Genomic DNA, 12,028 nt, shown 5'->3' on the forward strand with positions numbered 1-12,028 from the left:
TGTCTTATACCAGGCACATCAGGAGGAAAACTGAGCAGCCTGAACTCAGGTGTGAATCCCTGCACCATTCCTGAAATCCTCAAATTTTAAGTGGGTGCTCTGAAAATGGTTTCCCAAAACCTCTGCAACCATCCTCACTTGGGTGAACTGGGAGAGAAAGAATAGCTGTGAACATAAAAGCCACAGTGACGATCACAGCTCTACTGCTTGGCTCTTGCCTGTGAATTCTGACACACTTTCTGGTAAATTGGATGCACTGTTCAGTTTCCACACTGGCTGCAGAAGCTTCCTTTTCTTAAGGACTCATGGATAAGGTGGTTAGCACTCAGATGGGTATATAGATGCCAACAGTCAGTGAAGCTATGATACTTACAACTTCATAGCTAGAATGCTTATAGAAGTATGAAAATACTACAGTCTTTCATGGCTGGAGGTTTTACAGCCAAATAGGCAGTCTTTTAAGAAACCTGCTAATGCAGAATATTTGAGAATAACTTAGAGGGAAAGGAGAGAAAAAAAAAAAAGCTATACACAAAGATGCTTGGCAAAATGCCCTGTTCTTATCAGCTAGAGAACTAGAGAAAGTTGAAGACATATTTCTGTCCCCAAGTGGTGGTACTTGAAGTTCATACCTGAATTCACTATAAATATGACCCCCTCAAACACAAGTCTGATGGAGCAAATTATGTCCCTTCCACAACATGTAGAATGCAGGTTGTGTGAATGCATGCAGTGACATGAATAATCTGCTGCAGCTCTCCAGAGCCATGAGGTCCAGACTTTGAGAAGGTCTTGTAGACAGACCTCATGAATGCAATTTGAGGCTGGCGCTGTCACAAGACTTAAGAGATGGAAAGAAGGAATTTCAAAAAGATGATGAGAAATAGCTGTCAGTAAATATTAGGCTGCAGAGTCTCTTAAGTGTTAGCCTGTCCAGGATTTCTTATATGCTTGCAACTAATCATCCTCCATCAACAATCAAGAAACAAACACCAAATTAACATGAGGTGTCTTGCACCAAAACTATCATCATGGGTCTGCAACCCTTTTCTTTAAGGAAAGAAGTGGATGTGGAAAGGGAACAGTGTGTTCCCAACTCTAACTCTTTAAAGCAGGCAGGGTAGACAGGTTCTTTAAAGACCTGAAAGGCAGCAAAACCAGGCAGTCAGGTAAGGGCTTCATTCCTAGCAAGCAGACCTATTTTTTTTTTCTGGTCAGAAACACAACAGCTTGTACCACTTTTCTTCAGGACACCAAATATCCTTTTCTTGTCTACTCATGCAGGCTGCCTCAGCCCATCACATCCCACAGTGGAAAGCCACTCTGCTCAAGTAGAAATTGAGGGATTTTTCAGTTGTGAATACACTTGAGCAAAGGGTACAAGTGCCATCCCCCGTGTTAGAGACAGAAAGAATGAGATGCCAGGAGAAGCTGCTTGCTGCTCCTGGCTAGGACCCTTCCCACCCATGCGGGGCCATTGCTCTGCTCTGTGAGGTTCAGCTGTGGCTTTCTTGCTTGTGCCATTAAGCTTTTTTGGGGAGATAGCTAAGAGCTGTGGAGAAGGCCAGCTGCAACCTGATCAGAGGTCTAAGCCTGATGATTAGTTAGAAGCAGATAAAATTGTACCTTGAATGAGCAGTCCTTGTCTGACTGTGAGGGCTGATGCCTCTAATCTGGCCTGCTTTATCCAAAGGTGCCTATAGGTTAGTATGTACAACTTGGTACATTTCCTCAAACCCAGAAATCACTGCAGGGCCCCACTATTACTTTGTTAGTGTCAGATTAAACAAGGTTGGTGGCTAATTGCTTGAAACTTCCTGTCAAGCTTTGCAGCTCCCTGCAAGCAAGTAATGTTCCAGTGGTCTAATGACTATTTTGGCTTCAATCTTCTGCATGTGGAATACAGGAATATTAATCTTGTGGCCCAAACACCCTCTGGGGTAAATCAAGAGCATTCCTTTGCCCCAGCTCCTCCAACCAAGATGTTATATGTTTGTAAATAACCCAAGGCAGGCAATTCTAATATAATATAAACAGGTAATATAAACTAGCACAACAAATTACAGCCTTCAGAAGAGTTTATGTTTGGCCAGTAGCTTTTACTGGCAGCTGATCCCACGGCACAGCTCTTCAGTGAGATGAGAAAAAAGGTGGAGGCAGAACATCAGGGCTGACCACTGGAGAAACACAGGCTGCTCTCTGCTGCAGTCCCATTACCTGAGAGGAAAGGGGAAGTATTCACTTTGAAGTGGGACTGAGGTATGGATGTAGGTGAGGCTGAGGGATGGCAGAGAGGTGCACCCCGTTTTTAGGTGTTCCCTTGCATGACACTGCTAAGCATAGAGCTGGGAAAGGGTGGGATGAGATTCCAGCAGGTTCCCACATCATCTTTCCTGCTTCTCATACCTACAGCATTTGTATGCTACAGCCCCACTACTGCCTTCCACTTGAGGCACACCTGCTTCCCCATCAGGAGTCTATCAGAAACCTCTCCAGAAAGAATAAATGCGACTCAATCAGCAGATTGGAAGGGAGATGCTTCCCTGCCCTCTAGACTCAACACTGTTAACTTTGGGAAGTGACTTCAGTTCTTGTGAGTGTCAGGCAGTCGCCAGATGCCGAGACTGCTATAGTCAGTGAAGACACAGGGAAGAAAGCAAATGATGCAGAGGACATGCACAAAAAGAATGCAGAGCCACATGGGCTACCACATTGTGCCCAGCAGCAGACTGACCCTACAGAGAAAAGGCAAGGACTGGCTGTGAAAGTGGGATCCCAACTGTCTGCAAAAATATACTAAGAAGCTTGTTTCAGCAGTGGACCATCACAGGGAACATGGTGCTCCCCTTCCCCTGTGCTGTCCTCTCTGTCACCAAAATCATCCACTGCAGGCAGAAGTGTGATTCACCAGGCCTTTGGGCTCAGGGTCTTCCCCAGGGAGCCTGCTGCTCCTGCCTGGCTTTTCTGCAGCTTGGATAAGAACTGCACCATTGACAAGAGGGGAAGCCCCCCACTATTGCCTCTCCTGCACTCTTGGTCTCTGACCATGTCAGGCTTTTCACTAAGTCACCTCCACAGCCTGAATACTGACAGTTTCTTCCTGCTGTCCCATCACATCCTCTCTGGTACTAGTGCTCTGAGGTACAGGAGAAACAACCCCCACCTCTCACTAGGTTCATAAATCTGGAAGGCAGTGTGAACTCTTTGGGAAGAGCTGTTAAGCCAGTATATCAGCCTTGTATGCTAATGTGCCATGCTTGCAGACACATACACATATACCCTCTTTTTCAGGCACTGAAGAAGAATCTTATAAACATAAATTTGCCAAGGAAGTTTTTCACTTATCAGTTATCCCTGTCAGATATTTTCACTAGCTCTACAGTGCGACCTTGCTTTGCAATGTCCTCTGCCGGGCCTTTTCTCCAGTCCCACACAGCATTGGGTTAATTATCCCTCATAAGCTGCTCAGACCTCACTTTAGGTCTTTCAAAGACCATCTAATAAACTCAATCCCTTTGCAGGATAATAAAAATCCATAATGGCTTTGAAGAAGTAAATAGGCATACATAGTTCAGGCTGAAATTTACCTTTGAAAGAGGGTATCTGTGGTTTGTTATCCTGAGGTTCTTCTGTTAAGCAGTAAAGGAGTCTTTTCCCCAGTCATTTGTATTTATTACCCACTTTGCAAGGCTAAGCCCATCCTTCAGGTGAACTCAATGATAAAAGTGGAGTTGCACCTGAGCAGGTGAGGTTGGTCCACAGATTTAACCCTTTCTGTTCCTCCCTTCCTCTCTCCCTTTGGCTGGAGTGGGGAAAGGGTATCAAGATGCCTGGCTTCTGCCACTGTTTGTTTCTCATTGTGAACTTCTTCTCAGATCAGCAATGTACATCCTTCATGATGGAATACTAACAGTTCTCAGAGACGCTTGGCTCTTTATTTGTGACTCCTACTGGCTTCACCATTGATATTTTTGCCTGAGCCTTACTTCAATCCTAAATCAGGCCTATGACCATCGTATCTGTTTTCATCCTTACTTAAGGTTCAGCCAGCTTGTGTCATGATATCATTCTCCAGCATACAATCTCCTTCCAGAATCCTTTGAGACCCACTCAGAGAGGAAAACTCTGAGTACATCATGGAAGGACTAATTGTCACTTCTGAAAATCTACCTAGACCCAAAATGTAAAAGTCCACTTGGAAAGTGGGCACTAACCACTCTACCAGTGTAGAAGAAGGCATAACTGTCTCTACCCTGTCCCTGTGGCTTTTGGTTGAATGGAAGATGTCTATGGAGTGCAGATGGGAGCTAGGACATGATGCCCACATATTACCTGTCCTATCTATTCTTCCATCTTTGATACCCCAGGCCAGATCTATTTCTTCTTCTCAGTCAGTCCAATTTGCCCATAAAAGGCTGCTTTGCTACATGATGCTGGGATTTGCCTGCACGCAAGAGCCAAGCATCTAATCCAATGAGGGCAGTGGACACTTGGCCTTGATAAAAGGCTTGCTGCTTTGTTCCTTTACCTGGAAGTATCTGAGGTGGCATTGTAAGGTAACCCTTACAGAGAATTTCTGGAGATTTCATTGAGGCAATTATTCTGCAGCCAGCAAATCCCCGCAGACACATCAGTTAAACCGCAGGTGTGCAGGAAATGTTTGTAAGACTCTCCAGTGGCATCAACTGTGTTTCCTCAAGATCTGACTGCATACTCTTAGCCCCATAGAATCATAGAATGCTTAGGGTTGGAAGGGACCTCTAGAGATCATCTAGTCCAACCCCCCTGCACACACAGGGTCACCTAGAGCACGTGGCACAGGGTTGCATCCAAGCGGGTTTTGAAGATCTCCGGAGAAGGAGACTCCACAACCTCTCTGGGCAGCCTGTTCCAGTGCTCTGTCACCCTCACTGTTAAGAAATTTTTCCTTAAGTTCCTGTGGAACTTTTGGTGCTTCAGTTTCTGAACATTTCCTCTAGTCCTATCAGTGGCCACCACTGAAAAGAGACCAGCACCATCCTCTGCACTCCCTCCCTTGAGGTACTTATAGACACGGATCAGATCCCCTCTCAGCCTTCTCTTCTCCAGGCTGATCAGGCCCAGCTCCCTCAGCCTCTCCTCATAGGGCAGATGTTCCAGGCCCCTGATCATCCTTGTGGCCCTGCGCTGGACTCTCTCCAGCAGCTCCACATCCATCTTGTACTGTGGAGCCCAGAACTGGACACAATACTCCAGATGCAGCCTCACCAGGGCTGAGTAGAGGGGCAGGATCACCTCCCTCGACCTGCTGGAGACGCTCTTCTTAATGCACCCCAGGATCCCATTGGCCTTCTTGGCCACGAGGGCACACTGCTGCCTCATGGTCAACTTGTCATCCACCATGACACCCAGGTCTTTCTCTGCAGAGCTGCTCTCCAGAAGGTCGGTCCCCAGCCTGTACTGGTGTCTGGGGTTATTCCTCCCCAGGTGCAGGACCTTGCACTTGGCCTTGTTGAATTGCATGAGGTTTTTCACCGCCCAGTTGTCCAGTCTGTCCAGGTCCCTCTGGATGGCAGCGCAGCCCTCTGGGGTATCGGCTACTCCTCCCAGTTTCGTGTCATCAGCAAACTTGCTGAGGGAGCACTCTGTGCCTTCATCCAGGTCATTGATGAATAAATTGAACAGGACTGGACCAAGGACTGACCCCTGGGGGACCCCGCTAGCTACAGGCCTCCAACTAGACTCTGCACCGCTGATCACCACCCTCTGGGCCCATGACCTGTGGGATTGGCACTGCTAGCATGGAAAGTTTGCCATATGTTGTTATTATCTCAGACTGCTTTTCCTGTCTCAGCCCACTCTGTTCTGCTAAAAATCTCTGGGAACCAGTTAAGGGCACTCTCTAAACTCAATACAGCTCTTGGAATTGCTCTTTACGACCTTCTCTTTCTTTACGTCCCAGTCTCATCAAATACCTATTTAACCTGGTGGACTGTGTTTCCCAGGAGCTGAACAAGATCTTGTGCTTATTCAGAGATATTCACAGAGAATTTCCCATTGGCAACACTCTAAGGCAGGATATTTTGTCCCTTGCACATCTCTGAGAAACTGCAGCTCCCATGGGAATTGGACTTAGCCAGCTCCAGCGTCTTGGAGTGGGTGCACTGAGCACTAGGCACACTGAGATAAGACTAGGGCAGCTCTTTGGTGCCCAGAGAATCCCTGTCTCAGTTCCCAGATGTGTCAGAAATCCTTGTTCTGTTTTTCTTCCCCAGACTCATGACAGGGGCTTGGAAGGTCCCAAGTCCTCAGATGTAGGGATTCTGGACTTCACTGGATGTTGTTGGGTCTATCCCTGCCATTTCCCTTGCTACTTCCTTGAGGAGAGTCTGCCTTTCCTGTTCCCAGCACATGAGCCCTCTGGCACAGGTCCCTGTTACCTGATTAACCAGGATGATGGAGTCTGCAGTAGCTGAGTGAGTCTGCAGAACACCAAGTTGGGATGGGAGGTGAGTCCTGGTGGGCCTAGGGTTCTTCCAGTCCCAGGCAGAGAGAAGCCAACCCAGGAGGAGGCCACATGGACAGAAGAACCTGGCTGCACAAAGGGGACAAGGCAGTGAGTGCCCAGAGTGCTGTCCTGTGCTGCCCTATCCAGAAAGCCTTGTGGAGCCACAGCTGAACACGAGTTAGCAGTGCCAGAAGGTTGCTAAATAATCCAACAAATCTCTGGCTGTGGGAGCAGAAGTATCAGAGGTCACCATCCTGTCACTAGGAGAAATATGTCCTATATGGGGCATCACACCCTAAGAGAGTGGATGAAGCTAGAAGGCAAGAAGAATGGCAAAAGATCCAGCTACCACGTTGTATGGAAAAGAATTGCAAGAACCAGATTTTCTTCATCTATGACTGAAAAGAGATAAAAACCAAAACAAACAAACAAAATTCTTCCAACTACTGTATTTGAAATGTTGTCACAAAAAAGAACAATTGAAAAAAAATCCATGTTAGTCATGGACTGTGTAAGTTGCTGAAGTTGCAGCAAAGACAGTTTAGGCTCCATATATATTAGCATCAGGGCCTGGACCATCTTTCTTTCTTAACAGTAGAGAGTGCCTATCCCTGGAGATTTGTAAAAACACACTATTTTGCCATCTTCAGAACCTGATGGGGGGCTAACATGGCATGATTTGCACTGCTACTACCCATTCTAGCCTTTGCATTTGTCTATCTCTTCCTCTTCCAGAGACTGAGTATACTCAGGCTGAGTGGAGAGGCATAACTGCAGCGGCAACCGCGCAACGTGGCAAACTGGAAAGTCACTTTTGTGTTCCCCCTGCCAGGTGCTGGCTGGTGGCTATTTGCAAACTGGCTCATGAAATTTGAATGCAGATCAGATGTCCTCAGGATTGACAGAAGTTAGACAACACTGTCAATATCTTCACCCCATGAGCAAGATAGTGATGCTATGAAAAGGTAGCTAAATATAATCCTTGACTTTAAGTGAGACATATTATTCAGAAAGAAATTAAGCCTTTTAGGGGTTAATGGGATGGGGGGAAAGTTTAGAGTCCCCAGCAGGAACAATTTAGAGATGTTCAACAGCCTCTGGGTAGCACAAGAGCCATGGGGGTGGGTTTGAGCCCAGCTGTGCCATCATCCTTTCTGGAATCTACCCCTTTCCTGACTGTGCAGCAATATGCACCTAGGGTTGTACTCCTTGCATCCCAGCACCGCAGCATCACCCATCTCCCCAGATGATGGAGACCTGAGCTAGACACAGCTGGCACGTGTGCCTGTGTTAGCAGCATCCAAACCTGGGTGGCATCACAGAGCAGGAGGCAGTGGGGCATTGCTTGGGTCACCTAAGCTGAGTGAGACGACCTCTCTACCCACTGGGTGCTATTTCCCCCAGACCCTGCTTGGCACTTCCACAGCACTGAAGATGGGGGTGCTTGAGAGCATGATCCCGAGCTATACATTAGGGCAGGAGATGTGGCCTGCAGGTGCAGAAAGGAAGGGAGAGACAGCCCGAAGGAGAGAGAGGACACAGGGATGACCAGACAAACTGCATCTTACAGAGGGGAAGCTTCAATCTGCAGGGGGGATGTCGCTGCCAGCAAGCACAGGCCAGGGAATGTGGGGATGAGCGCTCGGCATGCCGGTTCTTTGGCACCTGGCCTGCCGTGTCTAGTGTGGGTAGAAAGACACCAGAGAGCACCAGCACTGAAGAGGGGGAGGCAGTACAAAGCCTGCTGTGTTCCTCTGCCCCACCATCCCTTTTTCCCCCTCCCCTCCCAATTTATTTACCATGACTAAAAAGGCAGCCTCACAGTCCCGAGGGGCCGGCTGAAGTGGCCAAGGGGTGGGCTGTGAGGTCATCTCTAATGAGGGCAAAAATCCAGAGTCAACAATGGTGCCCATTGTGTCACCATGGTTAGACAATCCCGGCTGGGTTCCTGCTGCTGGCAGCCCAAGGACTGGGAGCGGAGCACATTTGGGGTAACAGGAGGGCAAGAGGATGGGTAGGGGTCCTGGCACCGAGTCAGGCGGCAAGGGATGGGACAAAGTGCTGAGATAAGCACTCTATCCCAGCCATCCGCCTGTTATCAGCCTAATTCTGGGTGCTGATAAGATTATAGCATTGCAGGGACTTTAGCCACTTTGGTCACAGCCTGGAGGCATGGTCCATCATCTGCTTTTCACCTGCTTTCCCTTGTGACCCTGGCAATAAGACCCCAGTGATTTCTGTTGCCCTATCCTCTCCCTCTAGCCCTCCACCACCCGCTGAGCTGCACACAATATTGACATTGGTGTTTCGATGCCGTCAGGAATATAACGGCCTCCCCTTGGCCTGTGTGATCATTTTGGCCACTGTTGCTTTTCTGGGAGCTCCCGAGCAGCATGTGCACCCTGCAGAGCCCAGGTGGCCATCAGTTCACATGCTGAACATGCTAAGTGAGAGCATGGAGCAGGGAATCTTCAGGGATCTGTGGGATCCACTGAATTTATGAAGTAACAGATGATGTTTATGCATGGGGAAACATGATAGAAAGCAAGTAGACAAGATGATGTCAGGTCTTGCAAAAGTAAATTTTGCTTCTAATAAACACCTGATACCTAACTTTTCAAGTCCCAGTTTCTGGAGTCTGGTGGTTACACGAAGTTCTTAGCTTTCCATTTCAAAAAGGAAAGGTGTTTGCAAGCTCTTTTGGCTGAAGAAAAAGGCAGGAAAATACAATACAAGATCAGCAGATGCAGAAAGACAGCACAGGGGAAGAAGGCAACATTAAATGGGGATGAAATCCTGACGTTCTGGGGATTTGACCTCATGATATTTGAATTCCTATGACGGAGAATCCTGAAGGATCTGCTTGCTGCCATCACCCATCTCTCAAGCAAGGATTAATTGTGAACTCCATTTTTTTCTGAGCCAGATCTTGTACCAGCTCATTCTGGGCCAGCATCTCTTTTCTCTGCAATGCCTGATTGTGCACAGAAGTCAACTCTAGTGAAAACCAGAGAACCATGAACCTCTGAAATTGCTGGCGGTCAGTGATGAATCACACTGGCATTCATCTACATGGATAGATCCCTTTGGGAGGGCAGATTTTTCCTGAGAGGAGGAAGGAGGAAGAAAGCAGAATGGGTGGAATGACAAAAAAAAATAAAATAAAATAAAAAAATGCAATTTTCTTTGGATGAAAGGCCCATGGAGATATTCTCCTATCTTTAGAAAAGGTTCAAATGTTTGAATTGCTTCACACTTCTTCATGAAAAAAGCAAGAGATGCAGAAAATAATCCTAGGATATTATTTGCAAACCTTTAGTTTTGGCAGAGGGAAAAGGGGCAAGTTCAGCTCTTTCTCCAGTTTTCAGCTTGTCTCATCTCTCTTTAATTCTCCTCTTATATTTTTCAACTTTCAGCAGTGAAATAGAAGACAAGAAAAGCTGTAAAAGAAGATAAACAAACAATTTGAAACAAATCTTGCAAAACCTTTAGAGCAAGCTTTTTTTATGTGTGTGTAATTTTTTCCATATTTTTCAAGGGGGGCACTGAGGATAGTCATTAAAATTTCCAAGGTGTCAACACCAGAGGAAATCGTCTTGCAAAACTTCCTGATAAATTGAAAAAGCAATATTTTTTTTTTGGTGGAGGGGCAGTCAGAAGAAAAATGTTTTGATACAAAGTCTTTAGCTTGGCCTTGTTGCTTTTTTCATGCATCCTGGCACTGGCACCAAAGTCAGACTGGTCAGCACAGCCTCAGAGAGAGATGCAATGATTCTGTCTCATCTGGGCTCTGTTCTCCAGTAGTGACTTACAGCAAATCTCACTCTGGTTTGTGGCACAGTTTCCCCAGCCTTGATAAACCACTTTGAGACCCTGAGACAAAAAGTGCTCTGCGTGAGTTTTGCATTACCGCAATGCCTTGGCCGTGCCTAGAATCCTTGGAAAATTCACATTCCTTGTGAATGTGAAAGCAACCTTAAATTTTCACTGTGCATTTCTGAGGAAAGAAGGAGCTGCAGCTCCTGCTCTGTGCTGCCTGTGGCACGGCTGCTGCTGCTGCTCAGTGCCCAGTGGCAAGTCCCCTAGCATTGCATCAGTTCATTTATGGAGGACCATGACATGAAGCAGCAGTCACAAGACACAGAAGGCTTGTATCAGTTTCCTGAGGAGGATGAGTAAAGCTGAATCCTTGCTAAGAAGTGTTGGTAAACTGCACCAGAGATATGCTTCCACTGCTGTTCACCAAAGCAGAAAAGAAAAAAATAAAATACTGTCTGAAGAGATAAACACTGCCACGAGAAGTACCCAGTTTAACTCGTACTGCTGTGTTTGTATTAGGAATTTCTAATAGGCATCTCACTCAAGCTGACCAGTGGCCCCCCCTTTCGTCCCAAGCATTGAGCAACACGCTAATGTGGCTGAATTCTGCAGCAGAGGCTGCAGCCACCACATGGGAGCTCGTGACTTGGCTGATTCCTCCTGCCCTGGGATCCAGCTCCCCTGCTCCGTGGCAGCTCTGGAGAGCCCTGAGGGCTGCTCCATGTGAAGCTTTGGTGGCCCACCTACACCAGACCCTGTCGTCTGGACACTGCAGTGTGCTCAGTGTGGTAGGGACGTGTCAGACAAGGTGCTGGGCATCACCAGCTGCCCGAGCACCGCGGGCGGAGTGCGGGAAAGGGATGCACGGGATGCAGGACGGCTCCTCGGGTCAGGCCAGCGGCCGCTCTCCACGAGAGGGAGCCTTGTCGATGTGGCTGGCGCGCAGCCGCTGCACCTCACCTGGGCCCGCGCCCCCAGCTCTCAAAGGGTAGAAGCGTCTTTGACAGGCAAGGTTGGATCTGTGCAATGCAAGCACCGGAAAAGTAACTCACCCCATGAGTCTTTCCAAGCTATCAACACCTGCACCCCATGGCCATGTTCAAGAACACTAAGCTATTTCCAAAGTGATCAAAATCATAGCTGGAGGAGCAAATCACGCTGCCAAGGGTCTCCTCACTGTTTTTATGAGCAGTGTGCTGCATGTGAACATAGAAACCAGCCAGGCGAGCCACATCTTGAAAGTGGTCCACATCTGTCTTTCCCTCTATGTAAGAAAAAATGTGATGGTCAAGTCCCAAGATAATTTGGTAGAGGAATGTTCATAAAACTCATCCCTGTCTTGTGGGAATGGCCAGAAATAATGTTATTTTTAGAGAGTGGCAAATTCTAGCTATAAGGTCTCTTTTAGCCATGCTCTGTGTCTGGAGAATAGAATCAGCGAGAAAGCAAAGGGCTCCCATGGGTCTGAATACCCGTGAAACTGCAAACTTGGAATCATTCCCAAAGCCATTGCAAACTGCAAACTCCCCCAAAGGCTCATTTTCACCAAACAGTAACATTTCCAACTCTCCCACTATTTCCTCACATTGGAATTATTTCCTCCAGGTGGCATGAGCTCCTGATTTTTTTTTCAATAATATTTTTTTTCTTTTTCCCCCTTTTTTTTCTTTATTTTCTTTCTGTCTTATTTTTTTTTCTCATTGAAATAGCAGGAGTCTGATT

Source organism: Tinamus guttatus, unplaced genomic scaffold, assembly GCF_059628265.1.
Source record: "Tinamus guttatus ecotype Peru unplaced genomic scaffold, ASM5962826v1 Tinamus_guttatus_pri_ptg000314l, whole genome shotgun sequence".
NCBI lineage: Eukaryota > Metazoa > Chordata > Aves > Tinamiformes > Tinamidae > Tinamus > Tinamus guttatus.